This window comes from Pseudophryne corroboree, chromosome 6 (genome assembly GCF_028390025.1).
Source record: "Pseudophryne corroboree isolate aPseCor3 chromosome 6, aPseCor3.hap2, whole genome shotgun sequence".
Taxonomy (NCBI): domain Eukaryota; kingdom Metazoa; phylum Chordata; class Amphibia; order Anura; family Myobatrachidae; genus Pseudophryne; species Pseudophryne corroboree.
In genome coordinates, this window is record NC_086449.1 from 658,652,999 (window position 1) to 658,677,673 (window position 24,675).

Here is a 24,675-nt window from a genome sequence, read left to right on the forward strand (position 1 = left end):
GACTTCACAAAGCAAGCAACAACAGTCAGCATGGGTCACAGCGGGCGCCTGGGTGATTGCATTGCTCTCCCGCCAGTAGAAGCGGCCCTGGCATTGAGTTATACAAAATAGGAGGACTGCCTGTTTTCTAAGGCACATGCTCCACTTGACCAGAGTGAGACTGCAGAAACACTCCCTGTAGCCAGCTTATCGCAAGAGGTGTGTGTACATAAAATGAGTAATGGTTTAATATAGGGAGGAACTCATCATTATCTAGTGATGTGCACCGGACATTTTTCGGGTTTTGTGTTTTGGTTTTGGGTTCGGTTCCGCGGCCGTGTTTTGGATTCGGACGCGTTTTGGCAAAACCTCACCGAAAATTTTTTGTCGGATTTGGGTGTGTTTTGGATTCGGGTGTTTTTTTCAAAAAACCCTAAAAAACAGCTTAAATCATAGAATTTGGGGGTCATTTTGATCCCAAAGTATTATTAACCTCAATAACCATAATTTCCACTCATTTTCAGTCTATTCTGAACACCTCACACCTCACAATATTATTTTTAGTCCTAAAATTTGCACCGAGGTAGCTGTGTGACTAAGCTAAGCGACCCAAGTGGCCGACACAAACACCTGGCCCATCTAGGAGTGGCACTGCAGTGTCAGACAGGATGGCACTTGAAAAAAATACTCACCAAACAGCACATGACGCAAAGAAAAAAAGAGGCGCAGTGAGGTAGCTGTGTGACTAAGATAAGCGACCCAAGTGGCCGACACAAACACCTGGCCCATCTAGGAGTGGCACTGCAGTGTCACGCAGGATGGCCCTTCAAAAAAATACTCCCCAAACAGCACATGACGCAAAGAAAAAAAGAGGCGCAATGAGGTAGCTGTGTGACTAAGCTAAGCGACCCAAGTGGCCGACACAAACACCTGGCCCATCTAGGAGTGGCACTGCAGTGTCAGACAGGATGGCACTTGAAAAAAATACTCCCAAAACAGCACATGACGCAAAGAAAAAAAGAGGTGCAATGAGGTAGCTGTGTGACTAAGATAAGCGACTCAAGTGGCCGACACAAACACCTGGCCCATCTAGGAGTGGCACTGCAGTGTCACGCAGGATGGCCCTTCAAAAAAATACTCCCCAAACAGCACATGACGCAAAGAAAAAAAGAGGCGCAATGAGGTAGCTGTGTGACTAAGCTAAGCGACCCAAGTGGCCGACACAAACACCTGGCCCATCTAGGAGTGGCACTGCAGTGTCACGCAGGATGGCCCTTCAAAAAAATACTCCCCAAACAGCACATGACGCAAAGAAAAATGAAAGAAAAAAGAGGTGCAAGATGGAATTGTCCTTGGGCCCTCCCACCCACCCTTATGTTGTATAAACAGGACATGCACACTTTAACGAACCCATCATTTCAGCGACAGGGTCTGCCACACGACTGTGACTGAAATGACTGGTTGGTTTGGGCCCCCACCAAAAAAGAAGGAATCAATCTCTCCTTGCACAAACTGGCTCTACAGAGGCAAGATGTCCACCTCATCATCATCGTCCGATTCATCACCCCTTTCACTGTGTACATCCCCCTCCTCACAGATTATTAATTCGTCCCCACTGGAATCCACCATCTCAGGTCCCCGTGTACTTTCTGGAGGCAATTGCTGCTGGTGAATGTCTCCACGGAGGAATTGATTATAATTCATTTTAATGAACATCATCTTCTCCACATTTTCTGGAAGTAACCTCGTACGCCGATTGCTGGCAAGGTGAGCGGCTGCACTAAACACTCTTTCGGAGTACACACTGGAGGGAGGGCAACTTAGGTAGAATAAAGCCAGTTTCTGCAAGGGCCTCCAAATTGCCGCTTTTTCCTGCCAGTATACGTATGGACTGTCTGACGTGCCTACTTGGATGCGGTCACTCATATAATCCTTCACCATTCTTTCAATGGTGAGAGAATCATATGCAGTGACAGTAGACGACATGTCAGTAATCGTTGGCAGGTCCTTCAGTCCAGACCAGATGTCAGCACTCGCTCCAGACTGCCCTGCATCACCACCAGCGGGTGGGCTCGGAATTCGTAGCCTTTTCCTCGCACCCCCAGTTGCGGGAGAATGTGAAGGAGGAGATGTTGACGGGTCACGTTCCGCTTGACTTGACAATTTTCTCACCAGCAGGTCTTTGAACCTCTGCAGACTTGTGTCTGCCGGAAAGAGAGATACAACGTAGGTTTTAAATCTAGGATCGAGCACGGTGGCCAAAATGTAGTGCTCTGATTTCAACAGATTGACCACCCGTGGTTAAGCGAATGAAGGGCTCCATCCACATGCCTAGCGGAATCGCTCTGTTTTTGCTCCTCCTTCAATGTCTCCAGCTTCTTCTGCAAAAGCCTGATGAGGGGAATGACCTGACTCAGGCTGGCAGTGTCTGAACTGACTTCACGTGTGGCAAGTTCAAAAGGTTGCAGAACCTTGCACAACGTTGAAATCATTCTCCACTGCGCTTGAGTCAGGTGCATTCCACCTCCTATGCCTATATCGTGGCCAGATGTATAGGCTTGAATGGCCTTTTGCTGCTCCTCCATCCTCTGAAGCATATAGAGGGTTGAATTCCACCCGGTTACCACCTCTTGCTTCAGATGATGGCAGGGCAGGTTCAGGTGTTTTTGGTGGTGCTCCAGTCTTCTGTACGCGGTGCCTGTATGCCGAAAGTGGCCCGCAATTCTACTGGCCACCGACAGCATCTCTTGCACGCCCCTGTCGTTTTTTAAATAATTCTGCACCAACAAATTCAAGGTATGTGCAAAACATGGGACGTGCTGGAATTTGCCCAGATGTAATGCACGCACAATATTGCTGGCGTTGTCCGATGCCACAAATCCCCAGGAGAGTCCAATTGGGGTAAGCCATTCTGCGATGATCTTCCTCAGTTGCCGTAAGAGGTTTTCAGCTGTGTGCGTACTGTCAAAGTCAGAAAAATATCTCTATGCACACTGCCATATTTGCACCTCATTCATGTCCGGGCTGCGCATGCGTACGCTCTCCCGTACGTGCACATACTCACAGCCGCGGGCACCCGCAGGCGCACGGTATGCGTATTTACGGTAGAGTTTATGTAATCATAGCGTGCGACTCAATCGTTACATATTTTCATTAATAATGTATTTTATAGATCATGGTCCCTTTGATAGATTCTGAAAGTTTGGTTAATATAGAATGTCCCTGAACGGAGGAATCCCACTTTGTATTGTGCGAAGGGTCTAACAGGAGTCATACAGCAGTGTTTGGTACCCATCGGAAGAGTATTTAAATAGCAATATTCCGGTGTTGGTTTGGAGCGGATTAATCGCTCGTGCGAATAGTTATGGACATAAGAAGTTATGTCCATTTATTATTATTTGTTCTTACTTAGTCATGCACCTGAACAGTTGGAGACAGGTATCAGTGGGTCTCAAATGGCTCTTTGACCTCAGAGATCCCCCAAACAATAGTTTGCATGTTGGGAGGGCCTCATATCTTTACATGCATAAGGTAAGCACCGGAATAGTAATTGAAGATCAATTGTACTCCAAATCAGTATCTTTCCCGCAGACGGAGTACAATAGTCTTTACACTCAGCTTTGAGACTCAATGAGGAGGGCCAACACCTGTGTTTTCGAATGGATTAGGGTTTGTATCCAGGAGAATGAGGGCTGAGATGTCATTGTCTCAACTGAAAGTGGACATCATGAATATAGAACAAAACCCAGACAGGATTCTGTTTTGTATTCGTCAAACAATAGCTCTCCAGAAGACAGGAATGTGTTGGTCATCACCCATTGTGTTGCATAACCAAGGCCACTGATACAAGACAGCCCACCTGTATGAATCAACCTATGACCTTTGTTATAATGCGAAGCCGAATTCCTGCGTCCAATGGACAATGAGATTGTAGGGACCATTGGATTGCATTGTGTGAGTAGCATAAAAGACGGGCCTGTGGCATCCAGCTGGCACTTCTCATCAAACGGTTCTCATTGCTGATAATCGGGAAGCTGGCTGTCCAGAAGCGCTTGCGATCGTTACCCTTGTGCGTAAGTTTCTCTCCGTAATCATTGTCTTTCTGTGAGCCATTTCTCTCATATCTCTCTCTCTCTCTCTCTCTCTCTCTCTCTCTCTCCTCACTTTCTCTCATATTTTCCCTTGATTAGTATTGTATTGTATTTCTTGTATAGTTATTTGGTTAGGAAGTCTCTGTTATATTGTAGTGTATCATTTGTACTGTGATTCTTTTTGCAAGTATAATAGTCATAATACAGATAATAGGCTTTGGACCCTAAACAAGTATCTGTGTATTTTCTCATAGTGTTAAGTGTTCACAGAGCGTCGGTGACGCTCAAGCAGCTTTGTAGTTAATCGGGTTACACCAGGTTGCACTTACACATTGTCTCTACATAAAGGTATACTGTGTATCTCATTGTTAAAGGTATAGATATCAAGGTATAGCGTTGTGAGCGTCTGCGTCGCTGGTGATCTCCTCGTGGTCTCGAGCGTCTGCTACGCCATAGCGAATCATTACGTTAGTCAACAGCCAATAGCGTGCCTGCCTGTGATCTCTGGGCCGTGAGCGAACGTGACGCTTGAGCGTCTCGCCTACGGCTAAGCGATCGTTACGCAACTAGCGTACCCTTACGGTACTTCTTAAGTAAACAGCGTACAGTGTTCTTAGACCTCATAAAGGGTTGTTTATACGATAAAGGAATACAGCTTTATCAATTGGGGGCCGTCCAGTCCTTCACATATCTGCACTAGGTAGATCAGCAGACATTATCCCTCAGCAAAGGGCGGGAGGTTGTCTCGCAGTGCTGACGGGATAAGCGTCTGCTTTGCTTAGATAAAGAGTGCTGAAGGAATCCGGGAACCGGAGGTAAGAACAAAACGCTTGTGTTTTTTTAAAACTGTTTATTTTTCTTCTGTCTTGCGTATATACGCACGCATACATATATATATCTGCATTTCTTTTCCATCTGTGTATTTCATTTTTCGTATATCACTATCCTGTTTGCCAGTTTTATAGTTGAAAGAAAAGTGCTAAAAGAGACTTGCTGTTATTTCATAGTTTAAGAATAGAGGTAATAGTTAAAAGTGTAGACAAACACACAGGTTTGCCTGGGAGATAAGGCAAAGCCAGTGGGGTACGCGGTAGATGATCAGGGATCGTTTACATTGATAAAAGTATATTGTGTTACGGTGGATCTTTGTTTTGCGTACACGTGTCTCTAACAAAGACTAGCGTACGCAATCCAAAGGCCGACGCACGCAGCGTTCATTACGCAACGTAGCATCCGGTTACGCCCACGTAGCTCAAGTCACGATAAGCGATAATTAGCGCAAAGCGGTAGATAACGCGACGCGGTAAATAACGCAAGTCTATTTTTGGAAATCTGAAATTTAGTTTAACAGATCCTGCTCCTAATTGGTAACACAGCTGGGCTAAAGAAAATTTCTGCGCAGAAATAGATATAGAAACAAAAGTGTACATGTGTTGAGTGAGTGTGTTTTTATTATTACATAAGTTTATATAACTTAGAGGTTGAACCAAAAGGAAAGTCGGGTACTCGTCAGGAACATACGTGTAAGTGACATATACGGTGGCTAAGGAGGCATCCTTGGTTAAACATAATATTTGAGCATTAGAGTATAGCGGACCAGTATAGAACAAGACCAGGAGGTCATAACAGACCAGGAGGTCATAAGGAGACAAAGAAGTCCGCTATAAAGGTAAGAGGCACAACCCCGGGGGTTGGTGCAGAACCCATATAGGCCATATAAGCTCTGGCTGAAGGAATTCGCAGCCGAAATTTTCGATTCCATTGATCTCTCAGTACATAACAAGTAGTGCTTATGTACTGAACGATTGTACCGCACGTCATTGTGTGCATTAGTAAACCTGACTAGTATCATTTTGCGTACAAAGGTCATAAACGCTAGTTGTACATTCTGACGTGATTTGTGTAATTTTTTATTTTTGGAAGGGAAGTTCGCTGGTCACTCAGGAACTATCTAACAACCCCACCTTTACTGGAAAGAGTAAGTGTCCTGCGGGTAACCCTCACATGTTCCAGTAAACAGAAGGTTTTTGGTAGGTGCCCTGTATCGAGTACGCCAGCACCATATCGGTGTGATCAGGTCGTATTGGTCGAGGTGGGCGAGTGAGTGGGGTACTCGGTAAACCGCCACCGCCGGCCTATTTTGAATAATTTGGTTTGCTGTAAGGGTTCGCTGAAGACCGTGATATAAAGATCAAAGGAGTAGTAAGCAACACCTGCAGATTATGGGGGCCAGTTGTTCAGGTAGGGGGCGATCAACCTCGGTTCGGGTTGATTCAGAAGACCGTCCAGTAGGATCGGCCAGGTACATAATGTGTGAGAAATACGGAAGTCACACAGAAGTTTTATGTGATGAATGGGAAAGAATGACTGTACATGATGGGGAGAAGTTCCCAAATATAGGCAGCTTTAGCCCAAAAGTGTTACAAAATTTAAGGAGGAGGATATGTCTCATTGAACCAACAAAGAGACGAAGTAAACATTATGATTATTTGCAGTTATGGCAACAGGAAGGTGAATTACAAAGAGAGTCAATTGACTTTTCTGACTCTTATCTTGAGAAGAGAGACATGGCATCAGGGAGGATTGTGGTTGCGGAGAAAAGCACAAGGTTGAACAATAAAAACGCTCTTAGCAACTGTAGTATAGATCATAAGAATAAGTGTAATAAATGTAACAATGATTATTGTAATACTGTTGAATGTACAACTATTAACCTATGCAAGTTGCACCCCATGTCAAACTTCCCTCAGGAATACAAACAAGAAAGTGAGCCCAGAACAATGTCGGCACCTCTTCCAGAAGCCATCCTACAAGACATCCAGGTGGACACGATCAAATCGGTAAAGGCAATAATCAAACCCCCTAACGGAGGGTCAGGTGAGGTCGTGTCCACAGGTACGTACAATGTTTTATATCACGCACCAACAGGGGAACCACATATTGTAAAACCAACACCAGATGATGTAGCTGAGTTCGATCCGGTCAGGGTGATTGCAGTCCCCAATGGGAAGACTGACGATCAGGGAATCATTTCCGTCAAGGACAGTGCAATGCACTGTCTTTGGTCCCGGACCGAATTGGGATCAATTATGTCTGAATTCCCTGATCCTAGGAAAGATCTAGTAGCCTGCCAAAGATTTATTAAAGAACTAGGAAACTCCACAGAACCCACCAACAAAGATTGGCGGATAGTCCTGAGGGTATGTTTGCCCTCCAGTGTTGACCCTGCGAAATTTATTGCTGATTGTAAATTAGACACGGAGGTACCTTGGACGGAGGAACACAATCAGGAATGTATTAAGCAGATCAACCGACAGTTGGAAGTACATTTCCCAGCCATTGTCGAGTGGAACAAAATTTTCTCCATAAGACAAAACGAAAGGGAAAGTACTTCCAATTATTTCCACCGGGCATTGCAGGACCTGACTAGGTATACGGGTATAGAAAACATTGAAACAAGCACACCATACAGAGAAGCAGCAGTATATGTGCTAATGAATGGTTTAAAGGATGAATTAAGTACAAGGGTACAGACCACCAACCCAGACAGGAAAGATATCTCGGTGGACGCATTAAGGGAGGCCATCATTAGTCAGGATCAGAACATCACCAGATACAGAGAGTCACTAAGTAACAGATTAATAGCAACAAGTATACAGGCCCTAACCACAAGACCACCTCAACAAAAGCCCCACACCACTGCGAAAAATTCAAATCTGAAAGTCTGTTATAACTGCCAGGAGGAAGGTCATTATGCAAGAAATTGCAGGCCTAGAAGCACACACAAGGTATATACACCCCCTAGACAACAACATAACCATGATATCCAAGGAAGCAGGGAGGTACAGGGAAAGCGGTTGAGGGTGATGAGCATCCAAGCGTTTAAGGAGGCATCAAATCAGCCAAGACCCCAGTTCACTGACACTTGGAGAAAGCCAAGGATCTGTTACCATTGTAGAAGAGAAGGGCATTATGCCAACAACTGTAATAACCCACATAAAGTTAGACCCCCTAGACCAAGAAATGAGCAAAATTACAACACACACCATTATAATCAGAGATCAGATAGGAGGAATTTTGAGCCACACCCATGATAGGTAGTCAAGAAAGATGAGCATACGACGGATGGTAAGCCTGAGGTAACGGTTAACAAAGTGGGAGGTCATTCACTGAAGACACAGGAATGACCAGGTGAAAAGTTGTAAATGTATTTGTGAAAAAATGTTTTTTCTCTCTCTCTCTATCCCCATCTCTGACGAGTATTGGTAAGAATTCACACATTGCATATCCACTTGGTCCTTGCAGAAGTCTACCAAACCCCAGCATGACCTCCGCCACAATGTATTTCTGGCCAGATACAGACAGTGGAGTAATGCAGGTGCTGGTGGGGAGGGACTGCTCAAGGAGACCATTAGACACATAGATATGACAGCCTAATAAGTCTGACAATGTTTTTCTAATGCTAACAATGTTTTCTTAATGTTGACAATGTTTAAAATTGTTTTGTTTCTCTTTTCTTATTGATGGTTATTGTCGAGTTATGTAATGTATATATGCACATGAATTGTTCTCTATCTCTTTTGTTTTTTTTGTGTTTTCTCTCTCTTCTCACTCATGTTTTCATGGTTTAAAGATGGTATGTCACCCCTCAGTTGGACCAATGGTAATGCCAGATTTTTGCTCCTTACAGAAAGATCGCCGGTTAGGAAGGAATATTGCATCACCAGAATGTTCGTTTGGAAGACTGAGAGACAGCACCTTTGAGAGGACAGCAGAACAAGAAGAACAACAAGACGAGAGAACTTATTATCGTAACAAGTTCTCTCCCCCTCAAACTGTTTTCTTATACCCCCTTTACAAATTTCTTCTTTTCTCCTCCTGTAAGATGGACTTGCCCCAAGAGACTGTGATATGGATTTTCCCGTTAACCATGATGTTGACCAGAGCAGTCTGTTTCGGTGAGAGTACCAGTGAGGTCGAGAAAGGATCCAGAAAGGTCCTGATGACTGAGACGGAGGTGTAAATTTCCAATAGCAACCCAATCACCAAGCAAAGGCGAGTACCGGGCACGATCTAACAACCATGTTATCTGTAAACATTTTCTTTGAAGGATTGTTAGTTAAAAAGAAAACTGTATCTGTAGGCTCTGTAACAATAATGCCAATCCAGTTTTAATATCCATATGGACCGGCATCCATTGAGTGACTATCACTCCTTAGTGGGTAGTGTGTTAAATAAAACAGATTGTTGGGTATGCTCTCAAGTACCTCAGGGTCATAGTAAATCAGGGCTAGTACCATTTCCTTTAACGGTAGGGGAGGTACTTGAGCTAAATGGTGGGAGACCGGTGGACAGGAGGTTTAATATCTCCAGCCCTCCTAGTTTGAAGCTCCACCAATACCATGTGGATAGGTCCCTCTTATGTTTCAACATCTCCAATCCCCGAAAGCCGGGAAATTGGGAAGTGTCATGGAGCAACTTAACCATGACCTTCTCGCATAGAGCAGATAGAATGCCTACAGATACAGAGCTTGTACGCCACATAGCCAGTAGAGGAAAATCTTTCCGGTATAGATACACCCTAGGAAATAGAATTACTAGAGTTGGAGAAGTATCACCAGGATACTGTGCACATATCGTACAGTCTGATACGTGCATTAAGCAGATGGAAGAATTAGGGTCAGGAGATTTCACCTGGAAGGTTTGTAATATGGTCATGTCCTTCTCCGTCCCATATGTTCTCCCCGATGATGCATATTTCATATGCGGGAGAAAGGCGTACAAGTGGCTTGCCCCAAACTCTGAAGGATTGTGTTATATTGGAAAAGTATTGCCTGAAGTGATGACTGTAACACATGACAAAATGAAAGACATACACCGTGGTGCCCAAGCTCCTTATACTCACACTCATTACGAGCACCGAGTTAAAAGACAACTGTCAGAAAGGTTAGAGCATCCGGCCTCTGACCTAATCCATGAATCCACCGGGATTCAGGTTCTGGTGGCGTTAGATTTCACTCGTACCGCTCGAGGAGTGATGAATTATAGATACATTTCCGCACTCGCCAATTTGTTAGATAATATCACTGAAATGTATGATGACACGTTTAGATACACTGGAAGAGAACTCCAAGCTTATAAAACAGAACTGGTACAGCATAGAATGGTTCTTAATTACCTCACAGCAGTGACAGGCGGATATTGTGTTACATTGGCAACACAGTACGACGTGAAGTGTTGCACGTACATCACGAATAGCACCGAGGATCCGGTAGAGGTCATAGACCAAAAGATGGATGATATTCTCCAATTAAAGTGGGAATTTCGCCGAAAACACAATCTCACTCTTGCTGCTGTAGGTAATGAGCTGACTGGTTGGGTGTCATGGTTGAACCCGCGAAATTGGTTCTCCGGTTTAGGAGACTGGGCTCAAGGAGTCATAATGGATGTTGGGAAGTTTCTACTATGTATCTTAGGTGTTGTTATATCTATTGGATTGATATTTAGATGCGGGCAGGCTTTAATGAGGTGCAAACAACGTACAAGAGTGATGAGTTTGAGGAGTGAGGAAACTGTAATTAACCTGGATTTGATTTATGACCCAATGATAGAAACCAGGATGTGATGAAAAATGCGATTATACGGTCCGTTTCTTTCACCTGTTTTTCTGCTTTTCTCCAAGATAAAAAGACCCCCTTGGACGAGGAAGTTGACGAGACGCTATACAGACAACGGATGGACCAAAGAAGGAGTTTTGACCACTTGAGAAATGGACATTTGATGAACTTTGCCATGGATCCCCAGTTTCCCTAGTATTCTTAAACTTACGCTAGCCCAACATTTTTTGTAAATCTGATGGCATTGACAAAGCTTATTGCTCATGCCTAACGAGCAAAACAGCGCAAAGAAGACGACTTTCAACTGATACCGAACAAAACTTCGACGACAGATGTACATTTACCTGACATAGAATATCATTGCATTTTCCATAAGTGTTCTTCATCTTCATCTCTACAACCCTCAGGTAATAACACACATAGTATAGGGAATACAGGCACAGATATCAGCAATCACATATTCCCCCATTCATGTATCATCAACTAAAATGTGCTCCCCATTTTGTTCAAAAGCCGAAAAGAGCTCGGTAAAGTTTGACAGCCCATCCACAGACCTGTACCACGGGATAAGAAGGAATTCAAATGTATACTTCGCAATACCTCGAAGCTTGATTTACAACACGTACGGCACGATGATACATGACCCCCCAAACAAGGACCCATACACACATGCTTCTGCTATCTCACTAGGTCATACCCTCTTCACACCTACTCCTCTCTTCTTCCATACCCAACCATGGAAATGAATTAACCCCTGATCTATATTTTTCTCCTTTTGAAATGTTTTAGAAGGTGGCAGTTATTATTGACTGCCAAAGGGTAGACTGTCAAAGTCAGAAAAATATCTCTATGCACACTGCCATATTTGCACCTCATTCATGTCCGGGCTGCGCATGCGTACGCTCTCCCGTACGTGCACATACTCACAGCCGCGGGCACCCGCAGGCGCACGGTATGCGTATTTACGGTAGAGTTTATGTAATCATAGCGTGCGACTCAATCGTTACATATTTTCATTAATAATGTATTTTATAGATCATGGTCCCTTTGATAGATTCTGAAAGTTTGGTTAATATAGAATGTCCCTGAACGGAGGAATCCCTCTTTGTATTGTGCGAAGGGTCTAACAGGAGTCATACAGCAGTGTTTGGTACCCATCGGAAGAGTATTTAAATAGCAATATTCCGGTGTTGGTTTGGAGCGGATTAATCGCTCGTGCGAATAGTTATGGACATAAGAAGTTATGTCCATTTATTATTATTTGTTCTTACTTAGTCATGCACCTGAACAGTTGGAGACAGGTATCAGTGGGTCTCAAATGGCTCTTTGACCTCAGAGATCCCCCAAACAATAGTTTGCATGTTGGGAGGGCCTCATATCTTTACATGCATAAGGTAAGCACCGGAATAGTAATTGAAGATCAATTGTACTCCAAATCAGTATCTTTCCCGCAGACGGAGTACAATAGTCTTTAATTACACTGAGCTTTGAGACTCAATGAGGAGGGCCAACACCTGTGTTTTCGAATGGATTAGGGTTTGTATCCAGGAGAATGAGGGCTGAGATGTCATTGTCTCAACTGAAAGTGGACATCATGAATATAGAACAAAACCCAGACAGGATTCTGTTTTGTATTCGTCAAACAATAGCTCTCCAGAAGACAGGAATGTGTTGGTCATCACCCATTGTGTGGCATAACCAAGGCCACTGATACAAGACAGCCCACCTGTATGAATCAACCTATGACCTTTGTTATAATGCGAAGCCGAATTCCTGCGTCCAATGGACAATGAGATTGTAGGGACCATTGGATTGCATTGTGTGAGTAGCATAAAAGACGGGCCTGTGGCATCCAGCTGGCACTTCTCATCAAACGGTTCTCATTGCTGATAATCGGGAAGCTGGCTGTCCAGAAGCGCTTGCGATCGTTACCCTTGTGCGTAAGTTTCTCTCCGTAATCATTGTCTTTCTGTGAGCCATTTCTCTCATATATCTCTCTCTCTCTCTCTCTCTCTCTCTCTCTCTCTCCTCACTTTCTCTCGTATTTTCCCTTGATTAGTATTGTATTGTATTGTATTTCTTGTATAGTTATTTGGTTAGGAAGTCTCTGTTATATTGTAGTGTATCATGTGTACTGTGATTCTTTTTGCAAGTATAATAGTCATAATACAGATAATAGGCTTTGGACCCTAAACAAGTATCTGTGTATTTTCTCATAGTGTTAAGTGTTCACAGAGCGTCGGTGACGCTCAAGCAGCTTTGTAGTTAATCAGGTTACACCAGGTTGCACTTACACATTGTCTCTACATAAAGGTATACTGTGTATCTCATTGTTAAAGGTATAGATATCAAGGTATAGCGTTGTGAGCGTCTGCGTCGCTGGTGATCTCCTCGTGGTCTCGAGCGTCTGCTACGCCATAGCGAATCATTACGTTAGTCAACAGCCAATAGCGTGCCTGCCTGTGATCTCTGGGCCGTGAGCGAACGTGACGCTTGAGCGTCTCGCCTACGGCTAAGCGATCGTTACGCAACTAGCGTACCCTTACGGTACTTCTTAAGTAAACAGCGTACAGTGTTCTTAGACCTCATAAAGGGTTGTTTATACGATAAAGGAATACAGCTTTATCAGTATTCTGGAAAGCGGTGATACAAAGCATAGCCTGCCTAGGAACGAGTTGGCGTTTGCGAGATGCTGCTACTGGTGCCGCCGCTGCTGTTCTTGCAGCGGGAGGCAATACATCTACCCAGTGGGCTGTCACAGTAGTCCTGAGTCTGCCCTGCTCCACTTGTCCACATGTCCGTGGTTAAGTGGACATTGGGTACAACTGCATTTTTTAGGACACTGGTGACTCTTTTTCTGAGGTCTGTGTACATTTTCGGTATCGCCTGCCTAGAGAAATGGAACCTAGATGGTATTTGGTACCGGGGACACAGTACCTCAATCAAGTCTATAGTTGGCTCTGAAGTAACGATGGATACCGGAACCACGTTTCTCACCGCCCAGGCTGCCAAGGCCTCAGTTATCCGCTTTGCAGCAGGATGACTGCTGTGATATTTCATCTTCCTCGCAAAGGACTGTTGGACAGTCAATTGCTTACTGGAAGTAGTACAAGTGGTCTTCCAACTTCCCCTCTGGGATGACGATCGACTCCCAGCAGCAACAACAGCAGCGCCAGCAGCAGTAGGCGTTACACTCAAGGTTGCATCGGAGGAATCCCAGGCAGGAGAGGACTCGTCAGACTTGCCACTGCCAGTGACATGGCCTGCAGGACTATTGGCATTCCTGGGTAAGGAGGAAATTGACACTGAGGGAGTAGGTGGTGTGGTTTGCGGGAGCTTGGTTACAAGAGGAAGGGATTTACTGGTCAGTGGACTGCTTCCGCTGTCGCCCAAAGTTTTTGAACTTGTCACTGATTTATGATGAATGCGCTGCAGGTGACGTATAAGGGAGGATGTTCCGAGGTGGTTAACGTCCTTACCCCTACTTTTACAGCTTGACAAAGGCAACACACGGCTTGACACCTGTTGTCCGCATTTGTGTTTAAATAATTCCACACCGAAGAGCTGATTTTTTTTTGTATTTTGACCAGGCATGTCAATGGCCATATTCCTCCCACGGACAACAGGTGTCTCCCCGGGTGCCTGACTTAAACAAACCGCCTCACCATCAGAATCCTCCTTGTCAATTTCCTCCCCAGCGCCAGCAACACCCATATCCTCATCCTGGTGTACTTCAACACTGACATCTTCAATTTGACTATCAGGAACTGGACTGCGGGTGCTCCTTCCAGCACTTGCAGAGGGCGTGCAAATGGTGGAAGGCGCAAGCTCTTCCCGTCCAGTGTTGGGAAGGTCAGGCATCGCAACCTACACAATTGGACTCTCCTTGGGGATTTGTGATTTCGAAGAACGCACAGTTCTTTGCTGTGCTTTTGCCAGCTTAAGTCTTTTCTTTTTTTCTAGCGAGAGGATGAGTGCTTCCATCCTCATGTGAAGCTGAACCACTAGCCATGAACATAGGCCAGGGCCTCAGCCGTTCCTTGCCACTCCGTGTCGTAAATGACATATTGGCAAGTTTACGCTTCTCCTCAGACGCTTTTAATTTTGATTTTTGGGTCATTTTACTAATCTTTTGTGTTTTGGATTTTACATGCTCTGTACTATGACATTGGGCATCGGCCTTGGCAGACGACGTTGATGGCAGTTCATCGTCTCGGCCATGACTAGTGGCAGCAGCTTCAGCACGAGGTGGAAGTGGATCTTGATCTTTCCCTATTTTTTTAACCTCCACATTTTTGTTCTCCATATTTTAATGCGCACAACTAAAAGGCACCACAGGTATACAATGTAGATGGATGGATACTATAGTATACTTATGGACGACGAGTGACGACACAGAGGTAGGTACAGCAGTGGCCTACCGTACTGCTATATACAGTATAATGGACCTGGTGGACACTGTCAGCAGACTGCGTTTATACTTAGTATAAAAAAAAAAGACACCACAGGTATACAATGTAGATGGATGGATACTATAGTATACTTATGGACGACGAGTGACGACACAGAGGTAGGTACAGCAGTGGCCTACCGTACTGCTATATACAGTATAATGGACCTGGTGGACACTGTCAGCAGACTGCTAAACTAGTATAAAAAAAAGCCACCACAGGACTGTTTTTCTGGCAGACAAACGTATACTGGTGGTCACTGTCAGCAAAACTGTGCACTGTACTCCTGCTATAACTGCTCCCCAGTCCCCACAATTAGGCAGTGTGAGCACTCAGCACAGTCAGATATATAATGCAGCACACTGAGCACAGATATGGTATGGAGCGTTTTTTTCAGGCAGAGAACGGATAAAAAACTAGCAAAACTCTGCACTGTACTCCTCCTAACAGCTGCTCCCCAGTCCCCAATCCTCCCCACAATAAGCTAAGCAATCAGATCAACTGTGTAGTATACTATTAATAATTAACTATATAAACGGAGAGGACGCCAGCCACGTCCTCTCCCTATCAATCTCAATGCACGTGTGAAAATGGCGGCGACGCGCGGCTGCTTATATAGAATCCGAATCTCGCGAGAATCCGACAGCGGGATGATGACGTTCGGGCGCGCTCGGGTTAGCCGAGCAAGGCGGGAAGGTTCAAACCAGCCTCGGACCCGTGTAAACAAGGTGAAGTTCGGGGGGGTTCGGTTTCAGAGAAACCGAACCCGCTCATCACTATCATTATCATTCACACACCCCTTCATTAACATTGGTCAGGTAATAGGTAGACACAGTGACACCTTAACAACAGGGTGTAACAAGTTAACAAGGGGTAGATTTCTACAAGCTCTGTAAAATCCTTTTAGGGACTTATCCTATCACAGGCAATAAGGTATCAGCCCTGTTGAGGTACACAATAGCATTGGAATTGAATACAACAATACAGAGACAGGTTTTGGTTCAAAAGGGTATGGATTACATTGGTCCGTATGGTAGCATGGAGAGTAGTCTCCCCAAGGAACACTGTATGGGTAACACTGTACTAAGTAGTGATTAAACTGGTGATTGTTAAGGTACCATTTAGTTATATTGGTGTATTTTATTGCTACCTTAAACATATAATAACGATACCGATGTACCCTACCTGTTGTCTTGTCTGTGTTATCCTTAACTGCAAGATACAGATGTAGCCAAGCTCATCATTGCTTCGCCTAGGCGCATTCGCACCTCATTTGTCGCAACCACATGTTCACCCTGCATGTGTGTGCGTCTAGTCCAGGGATGGGGAACCTTCGGCCCTCCAGCTGTTGTTGAACTACCCATACCAGCATGCCCTGCAACAGTTTTTGCATGGCCAAATAGCAAAACTGTAGCAAGGCATGCTGGTATGTGTAGTTCAACAACAGCTGGAGGGCCGAAGGTTCCCCATCCCTGGTCTAGTCCCATCCACACCCATTAAGAATGTATTGAGCACAACTAGGGTGTGACTAGCTGCACTGGGTGTGCACGTATTGCCGTGGTGAAGCCACAATAAGCGTGGTTTCATCTATATCTTGGGTTCCATAGCATATCTATAATGGGCCTGCACACATGTAGTATATTTACAGAGTCCTGGGGTGGCTGCTATTTTACCGTAGATTGACGCATGCACAGTACAGAAATCACGGGGAACTTGACACAGTGCCCAAGTCTGTTCGCAACTGTGCTGCAGAAAGAGTAGGGATCCTGTATGGAGATGGAGTAGAGATGTTCGCCATCCCCGTATTTTGATTTTGGATCTGTATTGACTCATGTTTTGGTTTTGCCAAAACCGCCCTCAAATGTTTTGGTTTTGAATCTGTATTTTTTCCAAAATTTATAAAATCTGATAAAATCACATAATTTGAGCTTTTTTTGTTCCTATAGTACTATTAACCTTAAAATCATCCATTTCCATTAATTTCCAGTCAATTTTGACCACCTCACAGCTCAGCTTAGGCCAAAGGCTGCTGCAAGCTGGCTGGTTACTAAGCTACAGAGAAGCTGCATAAACACACGGCAGTTTATAGCACATCTATGAAATATTGACACACAGCAGTGACAGAAAATAAATTTATTTTTTGCACTGTACACTTTCCCTTTATTAGAGGTGTACTTTCCTTTACCACAGTAAAATATATATATATATATATATATATATATATATATGTATATATATATATATATATATATATATATATATATATATACTTTTTCAGATGCCCTGACTTAAACCCTCTATTGGCTTTAGTAGATAGCATTAAAGAACTAGTGTCGTCATGACTGGTGGCTGCAGTGCTACTATTTGGTTTGTACTCCTGCTCTTCTCTCGACTGATCGTCATCACCCATATCTACAGTATGAGTACACACAAGTTGTACAAAAACAATTACAGTATAATAGTATTAATTATTTACTTGAACTTTTATCTCGAAATACACCATTCACTGCGGAGTCACAGTACTTATATATTATCTGAACGCAGTGGGGTATTGCTTGCAAAGTCACAGTAGATATATATTATGTGAACGCAGTGGCATGCAGCCTGGAGAGTTACAGTGCTTTTATTATGTGAACGCAGTGGGGTATAGCACCTACACCACACACAAGTTGTACAAAAAAACTAAAGTGTTTATTTCTTCCTATTTGAACTTTTATTTGCAAATGATTGACAGTGCTTATAATATGTGAACGCAGTGGGGTATGACCTGCGGAGTCACAGTGCTTTTAAAATGTAAATGCAGTGGGGTATGGCCTGCGGAGCCATAGTGCTTTTATTATGTGAACACAGTGGGCTATGGTTTGCGGAGTCACAGTGCTTGTATTATGTAAAGGCAGTGGGGTCCGGCCCCTACACCATACACAATTTTTTTGGTTTCACAAATGGCAACTCACACTGTGGAGTCACAGTGGTTATAAGTACGTATGCAGTGGGACACAGCCTGGCCCTGAACACACTTAAGTTTTTTCATTATTTTTGTTTTTTACATTTATTTATATTTTATATATTTATTTATTTTGTACAAACTGAAGCGAATCACTGTGCTTTTTATAGTAATGGCAGCACGCACCAGTGTGCACCAATAAAGGGTTAATCAGTATAATAAAGTTAAAATGAAAATAAATAATTCTGCCCTTAGGAGCTCTGGGCTGTGTGCCATGTCAGTGTGTACAATTAATTCATATTATTAGTATTAGTATTATTATTATTATTATTATTATTACTTCCTTGGCAGTCTAGTGGATGTGCTCTGGGCTGTGTGCAGTGTCAGTGTGTGCAGCTAATATTATAATTATTAATAATAATAATACCCTGGCAGTCTAGTGAAGGTACTCCCTTTCCAGCGTCTGCTGTGAAATAACGTTGAGTCCTTATATCGCAACCAAGTCTGCGAGAATCCATCAACGGGATGATGGCGCAGTGCCTCGATTTTGGAATCTGAGCAAGGTGCCGCTCAAATCTACAGTAGTAGACAGATTAAGGCATACAGAAAACGTGATTGTATTTCAGACTACTTAAAAGATAGATTTATATAGGCGAAACATTTTTTCTAGTCATACAGATTAATAATACATAATATAGATATTTAAAAGGCAGATTTTAGTTAGAGTAATTTCAGTGAGAGAAAGAGATGTGACAGTTAAAGTAGCAAAGAGAGTGGAAGATGCTAGCAAAAGAGTGCATTTGGGAAAAGAGAGTGACAGGCAGTAAAATGTCAGAAAAGTTAACGGGAGTGGATGGAGACAATTAGATATAATTAACAGAAAAGTAATCTGAGGGGTTTATTTGAGAGATTTAACACATATAAAAGGGAAAGCACTAGAGAGAACGTCTCAAAGGTATATATGCTAAAATTGAGCTTAGACAGATTTTCTATTGCAGTGATAGAAAATCAATTATCAGCATAATCTATCATTTAAATATCACTGGGGCAACATTGGTTTGGAGCAGAAAGGGTTAGATGACCACTCTGCAGACCGGGGGATAAATGTAGTACTGTAGATTGTTTTTATTAAAAAACATGCGAGATTCCTGCCAAAAACATGCACGTTTGCATTTGTTGTAAATGTAATAGACTTTGAGAACATGTAAACTCGCATCAACCATTCTCACATTCGCAAATCACGGCATCCAGATGTTGCCAGTGTTAAGTATACAACTAAACAGATGTAATAGGCTGTGAGTAGTAAACTCACACAGAACTCACATAAACTCGTGAAATAATAGACTGAACGCAGGACAGCGAAATCAATGTGCAAGTTTAATGTAAGTCAGCATCTGAGGCCTAATAACACACAAGATGCCTGTTACCACTAATAAAACCCCTATATAAGCCATACCCACCTCCATTTCACCTTTGTGAGTGCAGTAATGGCGAAATGTTTAACTCCTATGAGGTGTTCATATCTGGGCTCCTCAATATTGAGGAGCAGAGCATGACGAGGGCAAGTGCCGTTTCTATGGCAGGCGAGACAAGCCCGCCGCTGAACTTTGTTGCTCCTTCTGCTCCCTCTCCTCCCTCTTCCATTGTACTCCGCTCAGGTGGTAGAGTTTAATGGAATAAGTGGTTGCGTTGTGACATTACGATGCAACTGCGTTATTCCGCAAAAATCTGCCTCGTCGAGCGGAGTACTATGAGTGGAAGGAGGGGGAGCAGAATTTCAGTGCTGGCAGGCTGGCGCCCACCTTGACAATGAGCATTACCCTTGGCAACAAGCATTACCTATACAGCCTTGTCAACGAGCATTTCCCTTGGCAACGAGCATTACCTCTACACCCTTGGCAACGAGCATTACCTCTACACCCTTGGCAACGAGCATTACCCTTGGCAATGAGCATTATCCTTGGTAACGAGCATGGATCCTATAGCATGAAACCCCTGGCAACAATCTCAGATGTTTTTTTAAAGCACCAATCATTTACAATGCAAAATTATGCCTCTATAAAAAAAAAAATCTGAGATCAGCCGGCATCCCGCACTTCCGGCAGACTCGGATCCTGGGGTAAATGTATGAAGCAATGATAAGAGTGGAGAAATGAGCCAGTGGAGAAGTTGCCCATGGCATCCAATCAGCATTGAAGTAACATTTAAAATTTGCATACTAAAAAAATATGCAGATCAGCTGATTGGTTGCCATGGACAACGTCTCCACTGGTTAACTTCTCCACACTTTTCATTGTTTCATACATTTACCCACCTATTACATACAGTATGCCCCGATATGTTTTTATTTTGAGAATATAGTACACCATATTTTACAACATTTTTACCCTGTAGACAATGCTGTATAAAAAACCCACCCATGTTTTACTAAACACTAAGGGGGTAATTAAGATCTGATCGCAGCAGCAAATTTGTTATCTGTGAGGAAATGAGGTCTGTGACAATTAATACAGCTATGCCTCATGACCCATGTCAAATATGTACTTTTTATACCCATATTCATATACATTCAATTTGTCTGTTTGTTCATTCTCCATAATATGTCCATTGCTCACCCTATACTGTGTTTAAATCAACCTTAATATGTTATCTGTAACCCTTTAGATAATGTATTTATGTTAAACCTAGTTTCCTATTGTTTTCAAACACCACAGTGGACACTCAAAGGTTGAGTCATATAAGGTACCATTGTCCCTTTTTGTTTACTCCCTATTGTCCAAAAGTGAGCTGACCAGACAGGGTGGCTCTCTGGCTGATGTAATCACCTTGATTAGAATGTGTATTGTATTCCAATGCTGTAAGATCCTAAGACACAGAAGTCACACACCCCGGCAATATGAAGCTTCTGGGGGTATAAGTAGAGCTACCCAGATAGCTAAAAAGAGATTCTTTGACCCTAGGCTAAGAAGTAATGTTCTGCCAGGTATCTGCTATGGGGCCCATTATATTGGATTTATCTGGGACTCTGTATTGCTGGAAGAGTTTCTCTGCTCCTTAACTAAGAACTAATGTTCTGTCAGGATTTTGTGGTGGGAACTGTCGTGTGAAATTGAATTACAGAAGTGTGCTGAACTGTTTATAACCCATTCTGTTTAATAAACCACTGTTGGTTTTTCATCTACCACCGTGCCGGAGTGATTTGGAACCCAGTATCTTCACATTAGCTAATGGGCAAAACCATGTGCACTGCAAGGGAGGCAGATATAACATTTTCAGAGAGAGTTAGATTTGGGTGGGTTATATTGTTTCTCTGCAGGGTAAATACTGGCTGCTTTGTTTTTACAATGCAACACACCCCACCCAAATCTAATTCTCTCTTCACATGTTATATCTGCCCCCCCAACAGTGCACATAGGCCCTCATTTCGAGTTGATCACACAAAGCTGCTTTTTGCAGCCCGTGCGATCAACTAGTCGCCGCCTATGGGGGCGGGATTTTTTGCACAGCAAGGCTGCGAATGCTTGTGCAGTCCTCCTATGCAAAAAGATTTTGTGCAGTTTCTAAGTAGGTCTTGACATACTCACCAGCTGCAATGTCTTCAGCGTGACTGGTCCCGGAGTTGACGTCAGACACCCACCCTGCAACGCCTGAACATGCCTGCGTTGGACTCACCACTCCCAGAAAATGGTGAGTATCCACCCCGGAACGCCTACCAGCCGTCGCTGGGCAACGACGGACGTGCGCAATGTGGCCGTCGCGCATGTTCAGTTCCGACCCGATCGCGCGGCTGCTAAGAAGTGCAGCGTGCGATCGGGTCAGAATGACCCCCATGGTTTTGCCCATTAGCTAACAAATTTGCTACTGCGATCAGATCTGAATTAGGCCCCAAGTATTTTGCAAAATATACTAGGGCTGTGCACCGGGCCATTTTTTGGGTTTTGGGTTTTGTTTTGGATCTGGATCTCCTTCGTGTTTTGGATCTGGATTGGTTTTGCCAAAACCACTCTTGTGGGTTTTAGTTTTGTTTTTGGATCTGTATTTTTTTTTTTAATTATCTAAACAGCAAAAATCACAGAATTTGGGGTGTTTTTGTTAACCTCAATAACATTCATTTCCACTCATTTCCAGTCTATTCTGAACACCTCACAGCTCACAATATTGTTTTTAGGCCAGAAGTTTGCACCACGGTAGCTGATGACTAAGCTAAGCGACACAAGTGGGCGACACGAACACGTGGCACATCTAGGAGTGGCATTGCAGTGGTAGACAGGTTATCAGTTATCACAGAGGATATATAGCAGTAGTGTAGGCAGTACTAGTAGTCACTGAGTGACGCACCAATAGAAATATATTTTTTGCTCTGATCACCCACAGAGGATATATATCAGTAGCGTACGGCAGCCGCAGTACTAGTAGTCACTGAGTGACGCACCAATAGAAATATATTTTTTGCTGTGGATCACCCACAGAGGATATTTATCAGTAGTGTACGGCAACCGCAGTACTAGTAGTCACTGAGTGACGCACCAATAGAAATATATTTTTTGCTCTGATCACACACAGAGGATATATATCAGTAGTGTACGGCAGCCGCAGTACTAGTAGTCACTGAGTGACGCACCAATAGAAATATATTTTTTGCTTTGGATCACACACATAGGATATATAGCAGTAGATGCACTACTGTACACACAGTCACACAGCCCCTTATGGACAGAGAATACCTGGTCCTACACACAGCCACAGTATGCTATATGCAGTGCACTATGCAGAGCCCTAACAAAGCACACCTACACAAGCACCCCTAGTATAAAGTAGTGATGAGCGCCGGAAATTTTTCGGGTTTTGTGTTTTGGTTTTGGGTTCGGTTCCGCGGCCGTGTTTTGGGTTCGAACGCGTTTTGGCAAAACCTCACCGAATATTTTTTGTCGGATTCGGGTGTGTTTTGAATTCGGGTGTTTTTTTCAAAAAACCCTAAAAAACAGCTTAAATCATAGAATTTGGGGGTCATTTTGATCCCAAAGTATTATTAACCTCAAAAACCATAATTTCCACTCATTTTCAGTCTATTCTGAACACCTCACACCTCACAATATTATTTTTAGTCCTAAAATTTGCACCGAGGTCCCTGGATGGCTAAGCTAAGCGACCCAAGTGGCCGACACAAACACCTGGCCCATCTAGGAGTGGCACTGCAGTGTCACGCAGGCTGGCCCTTCAAAAAACTACTCCCCAAACAGCACATGATGCACAGAAAAAAGGAGGCGCAATGAGGTAGCTCTGTGACTAAGATAAGCGACCCAAGTGGCCGACACAAACACCTGGCCCATCTAGGAGTGGCACTGCAGTGTCACGCAGGATGGCCCTTCAAAAAACTACTCCCCAAACAGCACATGACGCAAAGAAAAAAAGAGGCGCAATGAGGTAGCTGTGTGAGTAAGCTAAGCGACCCAAGTGGCCGACACAAACACCTGGCCTATCTAGGAGTGGCACTGCAGTGTCACGCAGGCTGGCCCTTCAAAAAACTACTCCCCAAACTGCACATGACGCAAAGAAAAAAAGAGGCGCAATGAGGTAGCTCTGTGACTAAGATAAGCGACCCAAGTGGCCGACACAAACACCTGGCCCATCTAGGAGTGGCACTGCAGTGTCACGCAGGCTGGCCCTTCAAAAAACTACTCCCCAAACAGCACATGATGCAAAGAAAAATTAAAGAAAAAAGAGGTGCAAGATGGAATTGTCCTTGGGCCCTCCCACCCACCCTTATGTTGTATAAACAGGACATGCACACTTTAACCAACCCATCATTTCAGTGACAGGGTCTGCCACACGACTGTGACTGAAATGACGGGTTGGTTTGGACCCCCACCAAAAAAGAAGCAATTAATCTCTCCTTGCACAAACTGTCTCTACAGAGGCAAGATGTCCACCTCATCATCATCCTCCGATATATCACCGTGTACATCCCCCTCCTCACAGATTATCAATTCGTCCCCACTGGAATCCACCATCTCAGCTCCCTGTGTACTTTGTGGAGGCAATTGCTGCTGGTCAATGTCTCCACGGAGGAATTGATTATAATTAATTTTAATGAACATCATCTTCTCCACATTTTCTGGATGTAACCTCGTACGCCGATTGCTGACAAGGTGAGCGGCGGCACTAAACACTCTTTCGGAGTACACACTTGTGGGAGGGCAACTTAGGTAGAATAAAGCCAGTTTGTGCAAGGGCCTCCAAATTGCCTCTTTTTCCTGCCAGTATAAGTACGGACTTTCTGACGTGCCTACTTGGATGCGGTCACTCATATAATCCTCCACCATTCTTTCAATGGGGAGAGAATCATATGCAGTGACAGTAGACTACATGTCCGTAATCGTTGTCAGGTCCTTCAGTCCGGACCAGATGTCAGCATCAGCAGTCGCTCCAGACTGCCCTGCATCAGCAGTCGCTCCAGACTGCCCTGCATCACCGCCAGCGGGTGGGCTCGGAATTCTGAGCCTTTTCCTCGCACCCCCAGTTGCGGGAGAATGTGAAGGAGGAGATGTTGACAGGTCGCGTTCCGCTTGACTTGACAATTTTGTCACCAGCAG